This window comes from Bombina bombina, chromosome 3 (genome assembly GCF_027579735.1).
Source record: "Bombina bombina isolate aBomBom1 chromosome 3, aBomBom1.pri, whole genome shotgun sequence".
NCBI classification, from domain to species: domain Eukaryota; kingdom Metazoa; phylum Chordata; class Amphibia; order Anura; family Bombinatoridae; genus Bombina; species Bombina bombina.
Genome location: NC_069501.1, coordinates 665,585,325 through 665,603,483, shown reverse-complemented (window position 1 = coordinate 665,603,483; position 18,159 = coordinate 665,585,325).

The window sequence follows — 18,159 nt, the reverse complement described above, 5'->3', positions numbered from 1 at the left end:
CGGCGCTGGACTGTCATTGGGCAGGGTCAGACTGATATGCTTCAGGATATTTTTTCTTTGTGAAAGGGGCATAGTGTGCTAAAAGACTGTGCACCCTGAGGAGTTATTATAAAAATGGACATGCATGGAAGGATTTTTCCAGCTTCTGTTCTATCTCATGGAGTGCTGTTCTTTCATTGTGTTTTATTTAAATGCTCTTAGGTCACCCTAAGAGTAATGGGGAAACCAGACGTGGACTCCATGCACACTTGCCCTTAGAGAGATACAACTGCACCTCACTGACGAGGCCCATAGAAGGCCGAAACGATCGTCTGGGGTTGTTGCTTCCCTTGTTCAGAGAAGAATTGCCTGGTATTTCGGCGCTGGACTGTCATTGGGCAGGGTCAGACTGATATGCTTCAGGATATTTTTTCTTTGTGAAAGGGGCATAGTGTGCTAAAAGACTGTGCACCCTGAGGAGTTATTATAAAAATGGACATGCATGGAAGGATTTTTCCAGCTTCTGTTCTATCTCATGGAGTGCTGTTCTTTCATTGTGTTTTATTTAAATGCTCTTAGGTCACCCTAAGAGTAATGGGGAAACCAGACGTGGACTCCATGCACACTTGCCCTTAGAGAGATACAACTGCAACTCACTGACGAGGCCCATAGAAGGCCGAAACGATTGTCTGGGGTTGTTGCTTCCCTTGTTCAGAGAAGAATTGCCTGGTATTTCGGCGCTGGACTGTCATTGGGCAGGGTCAGACTGATATGCTTCAGGATATTTTTTCTTTGTGAAAGGGGCATAGTGTGCTAAAAGACTGTGCACCCTGAGGAGTTATTATAAAAATGGACATGCATGGAAGGATTTTTCCAGCTTCTGTTCTATATCATGGAGTGCTGTTCTTTCATTGTGTTTTATTTTAGGATTTATATTTATTTTACAGGCAACTTTGTATTTATTTTAACCAGGTACAATAGCTATTAAATAGTTAATAACTATTTAATAGCTACCTAGTTAAAATAATTACAAAATTACCTGTAAAATAAATCCTAACCTAAGTTACAATTAAACCTAACTCTACACTATCATTAAATTAATTAAATAAACTACCTACAATTATCTACAATTAAATCAACTAAACTAAATTACAAAAAAAACAAACACTAAATTACAAAAAAAACCCACTAAATTACAAAAAAATAAAAAAAAAGATTACAAGAATCTTAAACTAATTACACCTACTCTAAGCCCCCTAAAAAAATAACAAAGCCCCCCAAAATAAAAAAATGCCCTACCCTATTCTAAAATAAAAAGATTACAGCTCTTTTACCTTACCAGCCCTTAAAAGGGCCTTTTGCGGGGCATGCCCCAAAGAAATCAGCTCTTTTTCCAGAAGAGGCTCCGAAGTCTTCATCCTATCTTGCAAGAAGAGGACATCCGGACCAGTAGACATCTTCATCCAGGTGGCCTCTTCTATTTTCATCCATCCGGATTCAATCAGCCAATCAGATTTTTCCTACCTTAATTCCGATTGGCTGATAGAATCCTATCAGCCAATCGGAATTCGAGGGACGCCATCTTGGATGACGTCCCTTAAAGGAACCTTCATTCGTTGGGAGCCGCCGGAAGAAGAGGATGGATCCGCATCGGCTGCTTCAAGATGGTCCCGCTCCGCGCCGGATGGATGAAGATAGAAGACGCCGCCTGGATGAAGATGTCTACCTGTCCAGATGTCCTCTTCTTGCCGGATAGGATGAAGACTTCGGAGCCTCTTCTGGACCTCTTCTTGCCGGATAGGATGAAGACTTTGGACCCTCTTCTGGACGGATCGGTGATACCCGGCGTGGTGAAGACAAGGTAGGGAGATCTTCAGGGGCTTAGTGTTAAGTTTTTAAGGGGGGTTTGGGTTAGATTAGGGGTATGTGGGTGGTGGGTTGTAATGTTGGGGGGGGGTATTGTATGTTTTTTTAAATGCAAAAGAGCTGATTTCTTTGGGGCATGCCCCGCAAAAGGCCCTTTTAAGGGCTGGTAAGGTAAAAGAGCTGTTTATTTTAAAATAGGGTAGGGCATTTTTTTATTTTGGGGTGCTTTGTTATTTTTTTATGGGGCTTAGAGTAGGTGTAATTAGTTTAAAATTCTTGTAATCTTTTTTTATTTTTTGTAATTTAGTGTTTGTTTGTTTGTTTTTGTAATTTAGTGTTTTGTTTTTTTTGTAATTTAGTTTAGTTGATTTAATTGTAGATAATTGTAGGTAATTTATTGATAGTGTAGTGTTAGGTTTAATTGTAACTTAGGTTAGGATTTATTTTACAGGTAATTTTGTAATTATTTTAACTAGGTAGCTATTAAATAGTTATTAACTATTTAATAGCTATTGTACCTTGTTAAAATAAATACAAAGTTGCCTGTAAAATAAATATAAATCCTAAAATAGCTACAATATAATTATTAGTTATATTGTAGCTATATTAGGGTTTATTTTACAGGTAAGTATTTATCTTTAAATAGGATTAATTTATTTAATAAGATTTATTTTATTTCTTTAGATTTAAATTATATTTAACTTAGGGGGGTGTTAGGGTTAGGGTAAGACTTAGCTTTAGGGGTTAATACATTTATTATAGTAGCGGTGAGGTCTGGTCGGCAGATTAGGGGTTAATAAGTGTAGGTAAAGTAGCTGCGAAGTTGGGGGGGGGCAGATTAGGGGTTAATAAATATAATATAGGGGTCGGCGATGTTAGGGGCAGCAGATTAGGGGTACATAGGTATAATGTAGGTTGCGGCGGTGTACGGAGCGGCAGATTAGGGGTTAATAATATAATGCAGGGGTCAGCGATAACGGGGGCGTCAGATTAGGGGTTAATAAGTGTAAGGTTAGGGGTGTTTAGACTCGGGGTACATGTTAGGGTGTTAGGTGCAGACTTAGGAAGTGTTTCCCCATAGGAAACAATGGGGCTGCGTTAGGAGCTGAATGCTGCTTTTTTGCAGGTGTTAGGTTTTTTTTCCAGCTCAAACTGCCCCATTGTTTCCTATGGGGGAATCGTGCATGAGCACGTTTTTGAAGCTGGCCGCATCCGTAAGCAACACTGGTATTGAGAGTTGAAGTGGCGGTAAATATGCCTGTACGCTCCCTTTTTGGAGCCTAACGCAGCCCTTCAGTGAATTCTAAATACCAGCACTGTTTAAAAGATGCGGGGGGGAAAAACACACATAGCTAATGCACCCCTTTGGCCGCAAAACTCTAAATCTAGCCGTAAGTTTGCTCTTTAGTGTGGGAAGGAAATATAGAAAAACTGACACTCAATAGCAGTGTTCCTTCTAAGGCCAGTTTTGTGTGCGGCCCAGCAGTGAAACAGTTAATTAAGTAACCACAACCTGTAATTAGCAATCACTGCACAATGCAGTCTGCAAGGTATGGCTGTCTTATTAACTGTTTCACTGCTGGGCCGCACACAAAACTGGCCTTAGAGGGAACACTGCTCAATAGGTAATAATGCTAAAATATGAAACATTAGATTTAACTATGATCATATGATAAACCATAGTTATACAATGTCCTGGAGACAACAGATCTGAAAAGGATCAAGCCGTCCTCGATAGTATAGCAAGGGAGACTCCAACTAACCCACACCACATTTGTCCAGCTTGCTCCGATGTGAGGGTATTAGCCCCCTGCTGAAAATATATATTGTACAGCCTGCAGGGCGAGGGAAGTCATCCGCTCTGGTGTAGGACATCAGGGCTCTCGGTGAAAGAGTTGAAACTCTCACTGCAAGGAAAGAGATGCTGGGTTCCGTCAACAGTGCTGTCGATTTGTTCTTGAGATGGCGAAGGCTAGAAATCGCCTGCGTATCAACAAAGGCAGACAGATCTTCCGTCTCAATATATATCTCCCACTCCCGTGGGACGGCCACATTTCCAGGGGCCTGGGCGGGTGTTGAGCCCATGGGAACAGTAAGTTGAGATGCCTCTGGTAGCTGACTAGTTACGTTGCCCACCAGTGGTAAAGGAGCTGATCCAAGCCCGGTCTCCGGTCTCCACACAGCTGATCTTTCTTCAACAGCGCTGTTCTTATCAATAATCAGCAGATCAGTACTCCAGGGCTTCTGTTTTTGTGGCGAAGTTAGTAAATCTAGCAGCGATGTTATGTCCTCAGCTAGGCTCTGAAAATGCCTCTCCAAAAGTCATTGAGTGTGTTTCTCTCAAGTTTGTAGGGCTTCCATAATGGCTGCATTAGTTGAGTGTAAATGGAGTTCAGTAGTTCCACGTGGCATATCAAAAAAGGGTATATCAGTGAGATAGCCCCATTAAAGTATGTTTTTTGTTAGTTTTAGCATGGAGCAGCCAGTATATATATTCAGTTGATCAGCAGAAGAAGTTCAGGCTTTTAAATTTGGATTTATCCCTAGTTTTGTGTCTGTAAGCCCAGAGCTTCACAGAAACATGTCTGGCTGCTTTAGTAGCTAGCTCCGCCCCCCTGCATTACATTTTAATGCTCAGAAAAGGCCCCAAAGATTTTGAGTGATTTGTCTCCATGGCAGCAAGTTTTTGATGCTCAGGTATTATGTGTTTAACCCCCGCAAAGGGGTTTAACACATTATTTAATACTGAAAACTGCTGATCCAATAGCTAAAGTCCTCAGGAGCTGTAGAGAACTGCTTGTCCCAAGCTGAAATTGCCCTTTAACCCAACAGCAGTGTAAGTCGCATGACCCAGCTGTGCAACTTCTGCTGCTGCACAACATGCAGTTTCCACTCGAAAAACCGTCAGTTCTTTGTGTCTCCCAAGCAGAACTTGCAGGGACGCCAAATGGCCATTTAAGATTATCTTGCTAATTCAAAATGTAAATTGGAATGTGAAATAGTCATCACCAGAATTCTAAACATCACATACTTTTTATTCACAATATAAAAAAAATTAGACTTCCAAAATCAAGTTTTTTATTATAATGTTTTTATTTAAAAAAAATGGAGAAAAAAAGAAAAGAAAAAGGTAACAACAAATATTTGGAGAAATCATAAATCCTTAAAAAAAAAATACTAACAAAAGCGGTTCTGTACAGCTGATACTTTTAATCGTTAACTAATTTGGAAAGTAATTGCAAGCTTTCAGAACACCGTCTCTTACTCAGGCATCAGTGCACATAAAGCTTGCAACTATTTTCTATATTAGTTAGCAATTATAGCTACTTGTACATCTTCTTATTTTCTTTTTCTGTAAAAAACAATTAAAAATAATTAAGGAACAAAAAACTGTTGCGTTCCAACCCTTTAAAAACAGTCAGTCTAAATAATTATTGCTGTATAAATCAAAGAAAAAATAAATGTTTGATCTCTCCAGAAACCAATCTCAGCACGTCTGAAAACATGATGGAAACATGATCAGGCTTTGTGGAGATTCAACGATAGGCTTCGCTTTCAATTTGTGTTCGTATTTAGGAAAATTTGATGTGTATTGTAAAGCATTAAGTGCATTTGCAGCAGGGCAACTGATGCTTTCCCGTTGCCTGCAGACACCTGCATTATTTGCAAGAACAGCTAGTTTTGTTCTTGCCTCCAGTGAATCCATGTTAAAATATATACTCTTTGGATGATATTTTAAAACTAGACCGTGGAACACTTCTAGGTTTCCTGTGTGGCAAAATTGTGTTAGACACGGTAAGTCTCTATCCATTTGTGTACAGCAAATAAGTGATCTTAGCTGTTGTAGGGCAGTGGAATCTTCTGTTAACCATGGACTCTATTTGGTCTTCACTGTTCAGGGATTCATGCGCATAAGCATTTACAATGATTCCATTATCCCAGGAATGTTTGTTAATTATATGGTTCAGAACAGATCTTCATGTTTGTTTTAGTAGTTCTACATCGCCTCTACAAATCATACTAGCAGTGCAAAGACGGTTGATAATAGCTGATATCCATACTTTAAGTTGTTTGCAAGCTTGTTTCTTGCTTAGTATGCAAAGTTTTTTATGGAGACGTTTGCTAAAGTGCCATATATCAAACTGATGCATTATTTTAGGGTATTCCACTTGTATTAGATTCCGTATACCAATATGATGATCTCTAGCAACCATCTTTATGCGTAATCCTTTATTGATAAGGTTATTTAGGATTTACAATGTCAGCCTGTCTGGAAAACACCCCTCAATGGATGGTGTACAGCCAAGCTGGAGAAGAAAGTATTCCAATGAGGAAAATAGTAAAAGGCTCTGGATGTAAATAAAGTAGTTACTTACTCCTTAAAATCAAATTTCGGCAATGTCACAGCAAAAAACAGCAAACACAAGTTGTGTATAAAAAAGCTAAGGGTTTATTATGAGCTCAGCTCAACACGTTTCAATTATTAAAATCGTCTTTTTCAAGAGCAATATTAAAAACAGGTAAAAGCTTGCTATGCTATGATGGTTATCCACGATTTAAATACAGAAGACACATGTTCCAACTTTTGGTTTCGGAAATTGGACTCACAATTAGTAAAATGCATTCCCCATATGATTATTTGTTCAGTGATCCATCTTATACAATGTAATTATGAATACAGTGTACTGATGATATACAAAAATAGATATAATAAATTTGGTTAATCGCTGGGTGAGAACAAAACAAACCAATCACAAGTTATCTAATAAATTTGAAACCGCCAATAGGAACGGATTACTTATTTAAGTTTTCAAACAAGTAGTTGTATAAAGAGTTTTATAGTTCAATAATTTTTATAGCTATCATAATTTAAATTATAAATAGTTTTCTGTCAATACAGATTATCATTTATAATCCAACTACTATAAAAATTACTTACGGCTAGATTACGAGTTTTGCGTTAACCTTAAAAAGCAGAGTTGAGAGGTCCCAACGCTGCTTTTTAACGCCTGTTGGTATTACAAGTCTGGCAGGTACAGGTGTACCGCTCACTTTTTTTCCGCAAATCCAATTACGTAAATTGTGTATCCTATCTTTTTAATGGGATTTTTCCTAACACCGGTATTATGAGTCTTGGAAAAAGTGAGCGGTACAGCCTCTCCTGTCAAGACTCCTACCGCATTTAAAAGTCAGTAGTTAAGAGTTTTATGGGCTAACGCCGGAACATAAAACTCTTAACTAAAGTGCTAAAAAGTACACTAACACCCATAAACTACCTATTAACCCCTAAACCGAGACCCACCCCACATCGCAAACACTTAAATACATTTTGTAACCCCTAATCTGCCAACCGGACATCGCCGCCTCTTCAATAAATATATTAACTCCTAAACCGCCGCACTCCCGCCTCGCAAACATTAGTTAAATTTTATTAACCCCTAATCTGCCGCCCCCAACATCGCCGCAACTATATTAAATGTATTAAACCCTAAACCTAAGTCTAACCCTAACACCCCCCTAACTTAAATATAATTTTAAATAATCTAAATAAAATTAATACAATTAACTAAATTATTCCTTTTTAAAACTAAATACTTACCTATAAAATAAACCCTAAGCTAGCTACAATATAACTAATTACATTGTATCTAGCTTAGGTTTTTATTTTACAGGCAACTTTGTATTTATTTTAACTAGGTAGAATAGCTATTAAATAGTTATTAACTATTTAATAGCTACCTAGCTAAAATAAGTACAAATATACCTGTAAAATAAAACCTAACATGTTACAATTACACCTAACACTACACTATCATTAAATAAATTAACTAAATTAACTACAATTAATTACAATTAAATTAAATAAACTAAACTATGAAAAAAACACTAAATTACAGAAAATAATAAAATAATTACATTTTTTAAACTATTTACACCTAGTCTAATCCCCCTAATAAAATAAAAAAGCCCCCCAATATAAAAAAAATCCCTACCCTATACTAAATTACAAATAGCCCTTAAAAGGGCTTTTTGTGGGGCATTGCCCCAAAGTAATCAGCTCTTTTACCCGTAAAAAAAATACAATACCCCCAATATAAAAACCCACCACCCACACACCCAACCCCTACTCTAAAACCCACCCAATCCCTCCTTAATAAACACTAACACTAACCCATCTAAGATCACCCTACCTTGAGATGTCTTCACCCAACCGGGCAGAAGTGGTCCTCCAGACGGTCCAAAGTCTTCATCCTATCCGGGCAGAAGAGGTCCTCCAGACAGCCAGAAGTCTTCATCCAGGCGGCATCTTCTATCTTCATCCATCCGGAGTGGAGGCCATCTTCAAGACATCCGACGCGGAACATCCTCTTCTTTCCGAAGACTAACACTAAATGACGGTACCTTTAAGTGACGTCATCCAAGATGGCGTCCCTTCAATTCCGTTTGGCTGATAGAATTCTATCAGCCAATCGGAATTAAGGTAGAAACAGCCAATAGAACAGCCAATAGAATGCAAGCTCAATCCCATTAGCTGATTGGATCAGCCAATAGGATTTTTTCTACCTTAATTCCGATTGGCTGATAGAATTCTATCAGCCAATCGGAATTGAAGGGATGCCATCTTGGATGACGTCACTTAAAGGTACCCTCATTTAGTGTTAGTCGTCGGAAAGAAGAGGATGCTCTGCGTCAGATGTCTTGAAGATGGACCCGCTCCGCTCCGGATGGATGAAGATAGAAGATGCCGCCTGGATGAAGACTTCTGGCCATCTGGAGGACCTCTTCTGCCCGGATAGGATGAAGACTTCGGACCGTCTGGAGGACCACTTCTGCCCGGTTGGGTGAAGACGTCTCAAGGTAGGGTGATCTTCAAGGGGTTAGTGTTAAGTTTTATTAAGGGGGGATTGGATGGGTTTTAGAGTAGGGTTGGGTGTGTGGGTGGTGGGTTTTAATGTTGGGGGGTATTGTATTTTTTTTTTTACAGATAAAAGAGCCGATTACTTTGGGGCAATGCCCCGCAAAAAGCCCTTTTAAGGGCTATTTGTAATTTAGTATAGGGTAGGGTTTTTTTTTTATTTTGGGGGGCTTTTTTATTTTATTAGGGGGATTAGATTAGGTGTAATTAGTTTAAAATTTTTTTAATTATTTTATTATTTTCTGTAATTTAGTGGGGTTTTTTCATAGTTTAGTTTATTTAATTTAATTGTAATTAATTGTAGTTAATTTAGTTAATTTATTTAATGATAGTGTAGTGTTAGGTGTAATTGTAACATAGGTTAGGTTTTATTTTACCTGTATATTTGTTAGGTAGCTATTAAATAGTTAATAACTATTTAATAACTATTCTACCTTGTTAAAATAAATACAAAGTTGCCTGTAAAATAAATATAAACCCTAAGATAGATACAAATGTAACTATTAGTTATATTGTAGCTAGCTTAGGGTTTATTTTATAGGTAAGTATTTAGTTTTAAATAGGAATTATTTAGTTAATAATAGTAATTTTATTTATATTTATTTAAATTATATTTAACTTAGGGGGCTGTTAGGGTTAGACTTAGGTTTAGGGGTTAATATATTTATTATAGTGGCGGCGGCATTGTGGGCAACAGATTAGGGGTTAATAAATGTAGTTGGGTTGCGGCGACATTGGGGGCAGCAGATTAGGGGTTAATAAATATAATGTAGGGTTCAGTAATGTTGGGCAGCAGATTAGGGGTTAATAAGTATAATGTAGGTGGCAGCGGTGTCCGGAGCGGCAGATTAGGGGTTAATAATATAATGCAGGTGGGGACGATGTCGGGGGTGGCAGATTAGGGGTTAATAAGTGTAAGATTAGGGGTTTTTAGACTCGGGGTTCATGTTAGGGTGTTAGGTGTAGACATAAAAAGTATTTTCACATAGGAATCACTGCTTCTTCGGGGACTGATAAATTGAAACATCTCCATTGGACGATACCTTCACATGTGAATGTTTTCTCATCATTGAAGCTAGTCTGCTAGCTTTCGCTATTGGCCTAACATCATCACATTACAGGGCAGACCTGAAATAGAACGCTTTATACAACTACTTGTTTGAAAACTTAAAGAAGTAATCCGTTCCTATTGGTGGTTTCAACTTTATTAGATAACTTGTGATTGGTTTGTTTTGTTCTCACCCAGCGATTATCCAAATTTATTCAATCTCATTTTGTATAAAATCGGTATATTCATAATTACATTGTATAAGATGGATCACTGGTTAAGAACAAAATCATATGGGTAATGCATTTTACTAATTGTGAGTCCAAACTTCCGAAACCGGAAGTTGGAACATGTGTCTTCTGTATTTAAATTGTGGATAACTATCAGAGCATAGCAAGCTTTTACCTGTTTTAAATATGTCTCTTGAAAAAGACGATTTTAATCATTGAAACGTGTTGAGCTGAGATCATAATAAACCTGTTGTTTTTTATACACAATCGGCTAGATTACGAGTCTTGCGTTAGGTTTAAAAAGCAGCGTTAAAGGGACATTAAACACTTTGAGATGGTAATATAAAATGATAAATAGTATATATAAAACAACTCTGCAATATACTTTTATTATTTGTTTTGTCCTCTTTGCCTGTATTTCCAATCTGAAATTGTGAGCTTTTCAGTTCCTGTTAGAAATGGAAGTGCAGAACACTGTTAAATCCAGCACAACCATTGGCTGCACAATCTAGTGACCTATTTATAACGGTCCCTAATTGGCCACAGCAGAGAAGGTAACACAAGTTACAACATGGCAGCTCCCAGTGTTTTATAGACACTAAAACTTTACACTTATTTTGTCACTTTTTAAACAACTAATGAAACTTTAAAAAATACATCTACATGTTAGTCATGGAATAATCTTTTCTTTGAATGCATCATTCTATCTAGCATGTATTTAGTGTTTAATGTCCCTTTAAGAGGTCCTAACGCTGCTTTTTAATGCCCACTGGTATTATGAGTCTTGCAGATACAGGTGTACCGCTCACTTTTTTGGCCAGACTCGGAAATACCACAAATCCACTTACGTCAATTGCGCATCCTATATTTTCAGTGGGACTTGCATAGCGCCGGTATTCACGAGTCTGACAAAAAGTAGAGCAGTACACCTCTCGTCCTGTCAAGACTGGTACCCGTTACCATGTCGCATTTTAGAAAGTCGAGTAGTTAAGAGTTTACACTACTGAACGCTGTAGCATAAAAACTCGTTAACTAAAGTGCTAAAAAACAGAATTTATGGTTTACCTGATAAATTTCTTTCTCCTACGGTGTGTCCGGTCCACGGCTTCATCCTTACTTGTGGGATATTCTCATTCCCAACAGGAAAATGGCAAAGGAGAGCACACAGCAAAGCTGTCCATATTAGCCCCCCCCTCTGGCTCCGCCCCCCCAGTCATTCGACCGACGGTTAGGAGAAAAAGGAGAAACCATAAGGTGCCGTGGTGGACTGTAGTGTACAAAAAAATAAAATTTCAAACCTGACTAAAAGCCAGGGCGGGGCCGTGGACCGGACACACCGTAGGAGAAAAGAAATTTATCAGGTAAACATAAATTCTGTTTTCTCCTACATTGGTGTGTCCGGTCCACAGGCTTCATCCTTACTTGTGGGAACCAATACCAAAGCTTTAGGACACGGATGAAGGGAGGGAACAAGTCAGGTAACCTAAACGGAAGGCACCACTGCTTGCAAAACCTTTCTCCCAAAAATAGCCTCCGAAGAAGCATAAGTATCGAATTTGTAAAATTTGGCAAACGTATGCAGAGAAGACCAAGTCGCTGCCTTACAATCTGTTCAACAGAAGCCTCATTCTTGAAGGCCCATGTGGAAGCCACAGCTCTAGTAGAGTGAGCTGTAATTCGTTCAGGAGGCTGCCGTCCAGCAGTCTCATAAGCCAATCGGATGATGCTTTTTAGCCAGAAGGACAGAGAGGTAGCAGTCAGCCTTTCTGACCTCTCCTCTTAGCCAGAATAGACGACAAACAAGGACGATGTCTGTCTGAAGTCTTTAGTTGCTTCTAAGATAGAACTTTAAAGCACGAACCACATCAAGATTGTGTAACAGACGTTCCTTGCTTCGAAACTGGATTCGGACACAGAGAAGGAACAACTATTTTCTGGTTATATTTCTGTAGTGAAACACCTTTGGAAGAAAACCAGGCTTGGTACGTAAACTACCTTATCTGTATGGAAAACCAGATAGGGTGAATTACACTGCAAAGGCAGACAATTCAGTAACTCTTCTAGCAGAAGAAATAGCTGGACTAAAAACAGAACTTTCCAAGATAGTAACTTAATATCTAGGGAATGTAAGGTTCAAACGGAACCCCTTGAAGAACTGATAGAACTAAATTTCAGGACTCCATGGAGGAGTCACAGGTCTGTAGACAGGCTATGATTCTGACCTAAACGCCTGTACGAATGCCCTGAACATCTTGGCACTGGCTGCCAGAGACGTCTGGTGTAACAAGACAGACAGAGCAGATATCTAGTCCTTTTAAGAACTAGGCTGAAAGACCTATCTCCAGATCCTTCTTGGAGAAAAGGATAGTAATCCTTGGGAAGTCCTAATTTTACTCCTGAGTAACTCCTGGATTCGTGCACCAGCCTAGAGGATATTCTTGCCATATCTTTGTGGTAAATTCTCCTGGTTACAGGGCTTTCTAGCCTGATCCAGAGTATCTATAACAGATTCCGAAAACCCACACTTAGATAGAAACAAGCGTTCAATCTCCAAGCAGTCAGCTTGCATAGAAACTAGGTTTGGATGTTCGAATGGACCTTGCACTAGAAGGTCCTGTCTCAATGGAGCTTCCATGGAGGAGCCGATGACATATTCACCAGTCTGCATACCAAGTCCTGCGTGGCCACGCAGGAGCAATTAGAACACTGAAGCCTTCTCCTGATTGATCCTGGCTACTAGCCCTGGGGAGTAGAGTAAACGGTGGAATGACATACACTAGATTGAATGACCAAGGCGCCACTAAATGCATCTACCAATGTCGCCTTGGGATCCCTGGACCTGACCCGTAAGCGTGGAACTTTGGAGTTCTGAAGAGGACGCCATCAGATCCAGATCTGAATGCCCCATAGTTGAGTTAAGAGCTGGGCAAAGACCTCCGGGTGAAGTTCCCCACTCCCCAGGATGGAAAGTCTGACGACTCAGATAATCCGCCTTCCCAGTTGTCCACTCCTGGGATGTGAATTGCTGATAGATGGCAGGAGTGATCCTCTGCCCATTTGATGATCTTGGATACTTCCCTCATCGCCAGGGAACTCTTTGTTCCTCCCTGATGATTGATGTACGCTACAGTCGTCATGTTGTCCGACTGAAATCTGATGAATTTGGCCTCCGCTAGTTGAGGCCAAGCCTGGAGCGTATTGAATATCGCTCTCAATTCCAAAATGTTTATCGGGAGAAGAGATTCTTCCCGAGACCATAGACCCTGAGCTTTCAGGGAGTTCCCAGACCGCGCCCCAGCCTAAGAGACTGGCGTCGGTCGTGACAATGATCCACTCCGGTCTGCGGAAACTCATTCCCTGAGACAGGTGATCCTGAGACAACCACCAGAGAGAGAGTCTCTGGTTTTCTGGTCCATTTGTATCTGGGGAGACAATCTGCATAATCCCCATTCCACTGTTTGAGCATGCACAGTTGCAATGGTCTTAAATGAATTCGAGCAAAAGGGAACCACGTCCATTGCCGCAACCATTAGTCCTATTACCTCCATGCACTGAGCTATGGAGGGTTGAGGAATGGATTGAAGAACTCGACAAGTGTTCAAAAGTTTTAATTCCTGACCTCTGTCAGAAAGATTTTCATTTCTACCGAGTCTATTACTGTTCCCAGGAAGGGAACCCTTGTGAACGGGGACAGAGAACTTTTTTCTATGTTCACCTTCCACCCGTGAGACCTTAGAAAGGCTAGAACAATGTCCGTATGAGCCCTTGCTTTGTGAAAGGGACGACGCCTGTATTAAAATGTCGTCTAGGTAAGGTGCTACTGCAATGCCCCTTGGCCTTAGCACCGCTAGAAGGGACCCTAGCACCTTTGTGAAAATTCTGGGAGCAGTGGCCAATCCGAAAGGGAAGAGCCACGAACTGGTAATGCTTTGTCCAGAAAGGCGAACCTCAGGAACTGATGGTGATCTTTGTGGATAGGAATATGCAGGTACGCATCCTTTAAGTCCACGGTAGTCATATATTGACCCTCCTGGATCATTGGTAAGAATTGTCCGAATGGTTTCCATTTGAATGATGGAACTCTGAGGAATTTGTTTAGGATTTTTAAGTCCAGAATTGGCCTGAAAGTTCCTTCCTTTTTGGGAACTACAAACAGGTTTGAGTAAAATCCCAGTCCTTGTTCTGCTGTTGGAACTGGGTGTATCACTCCCATTTTTAAAAGGTCTTCTACGCAATGTAAGAATGCCTGTCTCTTTATCTGGTCTAAGATAAGCGAGACATGTGGAACCTTCCCCTTGGAGGAAGATCCTTGAATTCTAGAAGATACCCCTGAGAGACAATTTTCTAGTGCCCAGGGATCTGGAACGTCTCTTGCCCAAGCTTCAGCAAAGAGAGAAAGTCTGCCCCCTACTAGATCCGGTCCCCGATCGGGGGCTACCCCTTCATGCTGTCTTGGTAGCAGCAGCAGGCTTCTTGGCCTGTTTACCCATGTTCCAGCCTTGCAATGGTTTCCATGCTGGCTTAGGCTGGGAAGAGTTGCCTTCTTGTCTGGAGGCCGCAGAGTTAGGATTTGGTCCGTTCCTGAAATTGCGAAAGGAACGAAAATTAGATTTGTTCTTAGCCTTGAAAGGCCTATCCTGTGGGAGGGCATGTCCCTTTCCACCAGTAATGTCTGAAATAATCTCTTTCAATTCCGGCCCGAAAAGGGTCTTACCCTTGAAAGGAATATTAAGCAATTTATTCTTGGACGACACATTTGCCGACCAGGATTTTAGCCAAAGCGCTCTGCGCGCCACTATTGAAAACCCTGAATTTTTCGCCGCTAACTTAGCCAATTGGAAAGCGGCATCCAAAATAAATGAATTAGCCAACTTTAGTGCGTGAATTCTGTCCATGACTTCATCATATGGAGTCTCTTTTTGGAGCGAATTTTCTAGTTCCTCGAACCAAAAATACGCTGCCGTGGTGACAGGAATAATGCACGAGATTGGTTTTAGAAGGAAAACCTTGTTGAACAAAAATTTCTTAGCAATCCTTCAATTTTTTATCCATAGGATCTTTAAAAGCGCAACTGTCTTCTATAGGAATAGTTGTGCGCTTAGCAACGTTGACACTGCCCCCTCTACCTTAGGGAACCGTTTGCCATGCGTCCCTTCTGGGGTCAACAATGGGGAACATTTTCTTGAATATAGGAGGTGGAACAAAAGGTACACCTGGCTTTTCCCACTCCTTAGTCACTCTGTCCGCCACCCTCTTGGGTATCGGAAACGGCATCAGCGTGGCACTGGGACCTCTAAGAATTTGTCCATCTTGCACAATTTCTCTGGAATCACCAAAGAATCACAGTCATCAAGAGTAGCTTAGGACCTCCTTAAGCAGGGCACGGAGATGTTCTAGCTTAAATTTAAATGCTTATGACATCAGTGTCTGCCCGGGAGAAATTTCCTGATTCAGAAATTTCTCCCTCGGACAGACCCTCCCTCACTGCCAACTCAGATTGATGTGAGGGCATAACAGATAAATTATCCTCTGCGCCTACTTGCTCATCCTCTGTATTTAAAACTGAGCAATAACGCTTTCTAGGAAATGCTGGCAGTTTGGATAAAAGAGCTGCTAGAGAATTATCCATTACTGCTGTTAATTGTTGCATAGTAACAAGCATTGGTGCGCTAGATGTACTAGGTATCGCCTGCGTGGGCAAAGCTGGTATTGACACAGAAGGAGAGGATGATGAACTATCCCCACTACCTTCATTTAAAGAATCATCTTGGGCAACATTATTAAATGTGAAAGTACTGTCCTTAATCTGTTTGGACGCCATGGCACAATTCGCACATACATTTAATAGGGGGACCCACCTTGGCCTCCATACACACAGAACATAGGCTATCTGAAGGTACAGACATGTTAAACAGACTTAGGCAGGCTTTTAATGCAATAAAAACAATTTTAAACAAAACCGTTACTGTCTCTTTAAATAATAAAAAGGGCACACTTTATTTCTGAATGATAGAAAAACCTCAAAGAAATATCCGATCTTTATGAAATTTATACCCCTGTGACTAAATGCTTTGAAAGTATTGCACACCAATTTTCAAGCCACTTAACCCCTAAATGTCCAAACCGGAGCAAAAAATAACAATTAACCGGTTTAAACACACTACAGTCCCTGCCACAGTCTTTGTTGCGGTGTTTCCTTCCTTAGGGGTTATTCACAACCGTAATAAGCCTCTCTGAAGTCCTTTTCTAAGCCTCTGGACCTTCCACGTGAAGCTGCATGAACTGCCTAGTGAAAAGTAACTGCGCAACTAAGGCGCGAAAATGAGGCCTCCTCCCTCTGCTTTCCAGAGTGAAGGGGCCTTTCTGACAAGATTAGGTGTCTAAACGGCTGCCAGGCGCAAATAAAGTTCCCCAAAAGTGTTTCAAAGTTTGCAAAACACTGCAAATGTCATCTAAATATGAAATAAATAAAATCGATTTAGCCCACCATAGTGTCAACCAGTATAGAGCCCATTAATAAGCCTTAATCTGTTATGAGTCTAAGAAAATGGCTTACTTACCCCTTAAGGGAAAAATGACAGTCTTCTAGCATTAACATGTCTTGTTAGAAATATGACTGATCATACCTGCAGCAGATAAGCCTGCAAACTGTTCCCCCCAACTGAAGTTCTCTGGTTTCAACAGTCCTGCGTGGGAACAGCAACAGATTTTAGTTACTACTGCTAAAATCATATTCCTCTGTAACAGAAATCTTCTTCATTTCTGTTGTAGATTAAATAGTACAAACCTGCACTATTTTAAAATAAACTCTTGATAGAAGAAATAAAAAACTACAACTAACACAACATACTCTTTACCATCCCCGTGGAGATGCTACTTGTTCAGAGCGGCAAAGAGAATGACTGGGGGGCGGAGCTATATGGACAGCTCTTGCTGGGTGCTCTCTTTGCCATTTCCTGTAGAGAATGAGAATATCCCACAAGTAAGGATGAAGCCGGTGGACGGGACACACCAATGTAGGAGAAAAGTACACTAACACCCATAAACTACCTATTAACCCCTAAACCTAGGCCCTCCCACATCGCTAACACTAAAATACATTTTTAACTCCCCTAATCTGCTGAACCAGACATCGCCGCCACTATAATAAATATATTAACCCCTAAAACCCGCCGCACTCCAGCAATCGCAAACACTATTTATAATATTATTAACCCCTAATCTGCCGGCCCTAACTTCGCCGACAGACTCTACCTACATATATTACCCCTAAACTGCCGCCCCCAACGTCGCCGCCACTATAATAAAGTTATTAACCCCCTAAACCTAGTTCATAACCCTAACCCCACCTAACAAATATAATTTAATATAAATCATAATAAAATTACTACAATTAACTAAATAATTCATATTTAAAACTAAATACTATGCCTATAAAATAAACCCTAAGCTAGCTACAATATAACTAATAGTTACATTGTAGCTAGCTTAGGGTTTATTTTTATTGTACAGGCAACTTTGTATTTATTTTAACTAGGTACAATAGTTCTTAAATAGTTATTAACTATTTAATAACTATCTAGTTAAAATAAAGACAAATTTACCTGTAAAATAAAACCTAACCTAAGTTACAATTACAACTAACACTACACTACAATTAAATTAATTACCTAAATTAAATACCATTAATTACAATTAAATAAAATTATCTAAAGTACAAAAAACAAACACTAAATTACAGAAAATAATAAAGAAATTGCAAGATTTTAAAACTAATTACACCTAATCTAATCCCCCTAACAAAATAAAAAAGCCCCCCAAAAAATAAAAAAGCCCTACCCTACACTAAATTACAAATAGCCCTTAAAAGGGCCTTGGATGGGTTTTAGAGTAGGGTTGGTTGTGTGGGTGGTGGGTTTTAATGTTGGGGGGGAATTGTAATTTTATTTTTTCAGGTAAAAGTGATGGTTATTATGGGGCAATGCCCCACAAAATTGTAGTGTAGTGTTAGGTGTAATGTAACTTAGGTTAGGTTTTATTTTACAGGTAAGATTTGTCTTTATTTTAACTAGGTAGTTATTAAATAGTTAATAACTATTTAAGAACTATTGTACCTAGTT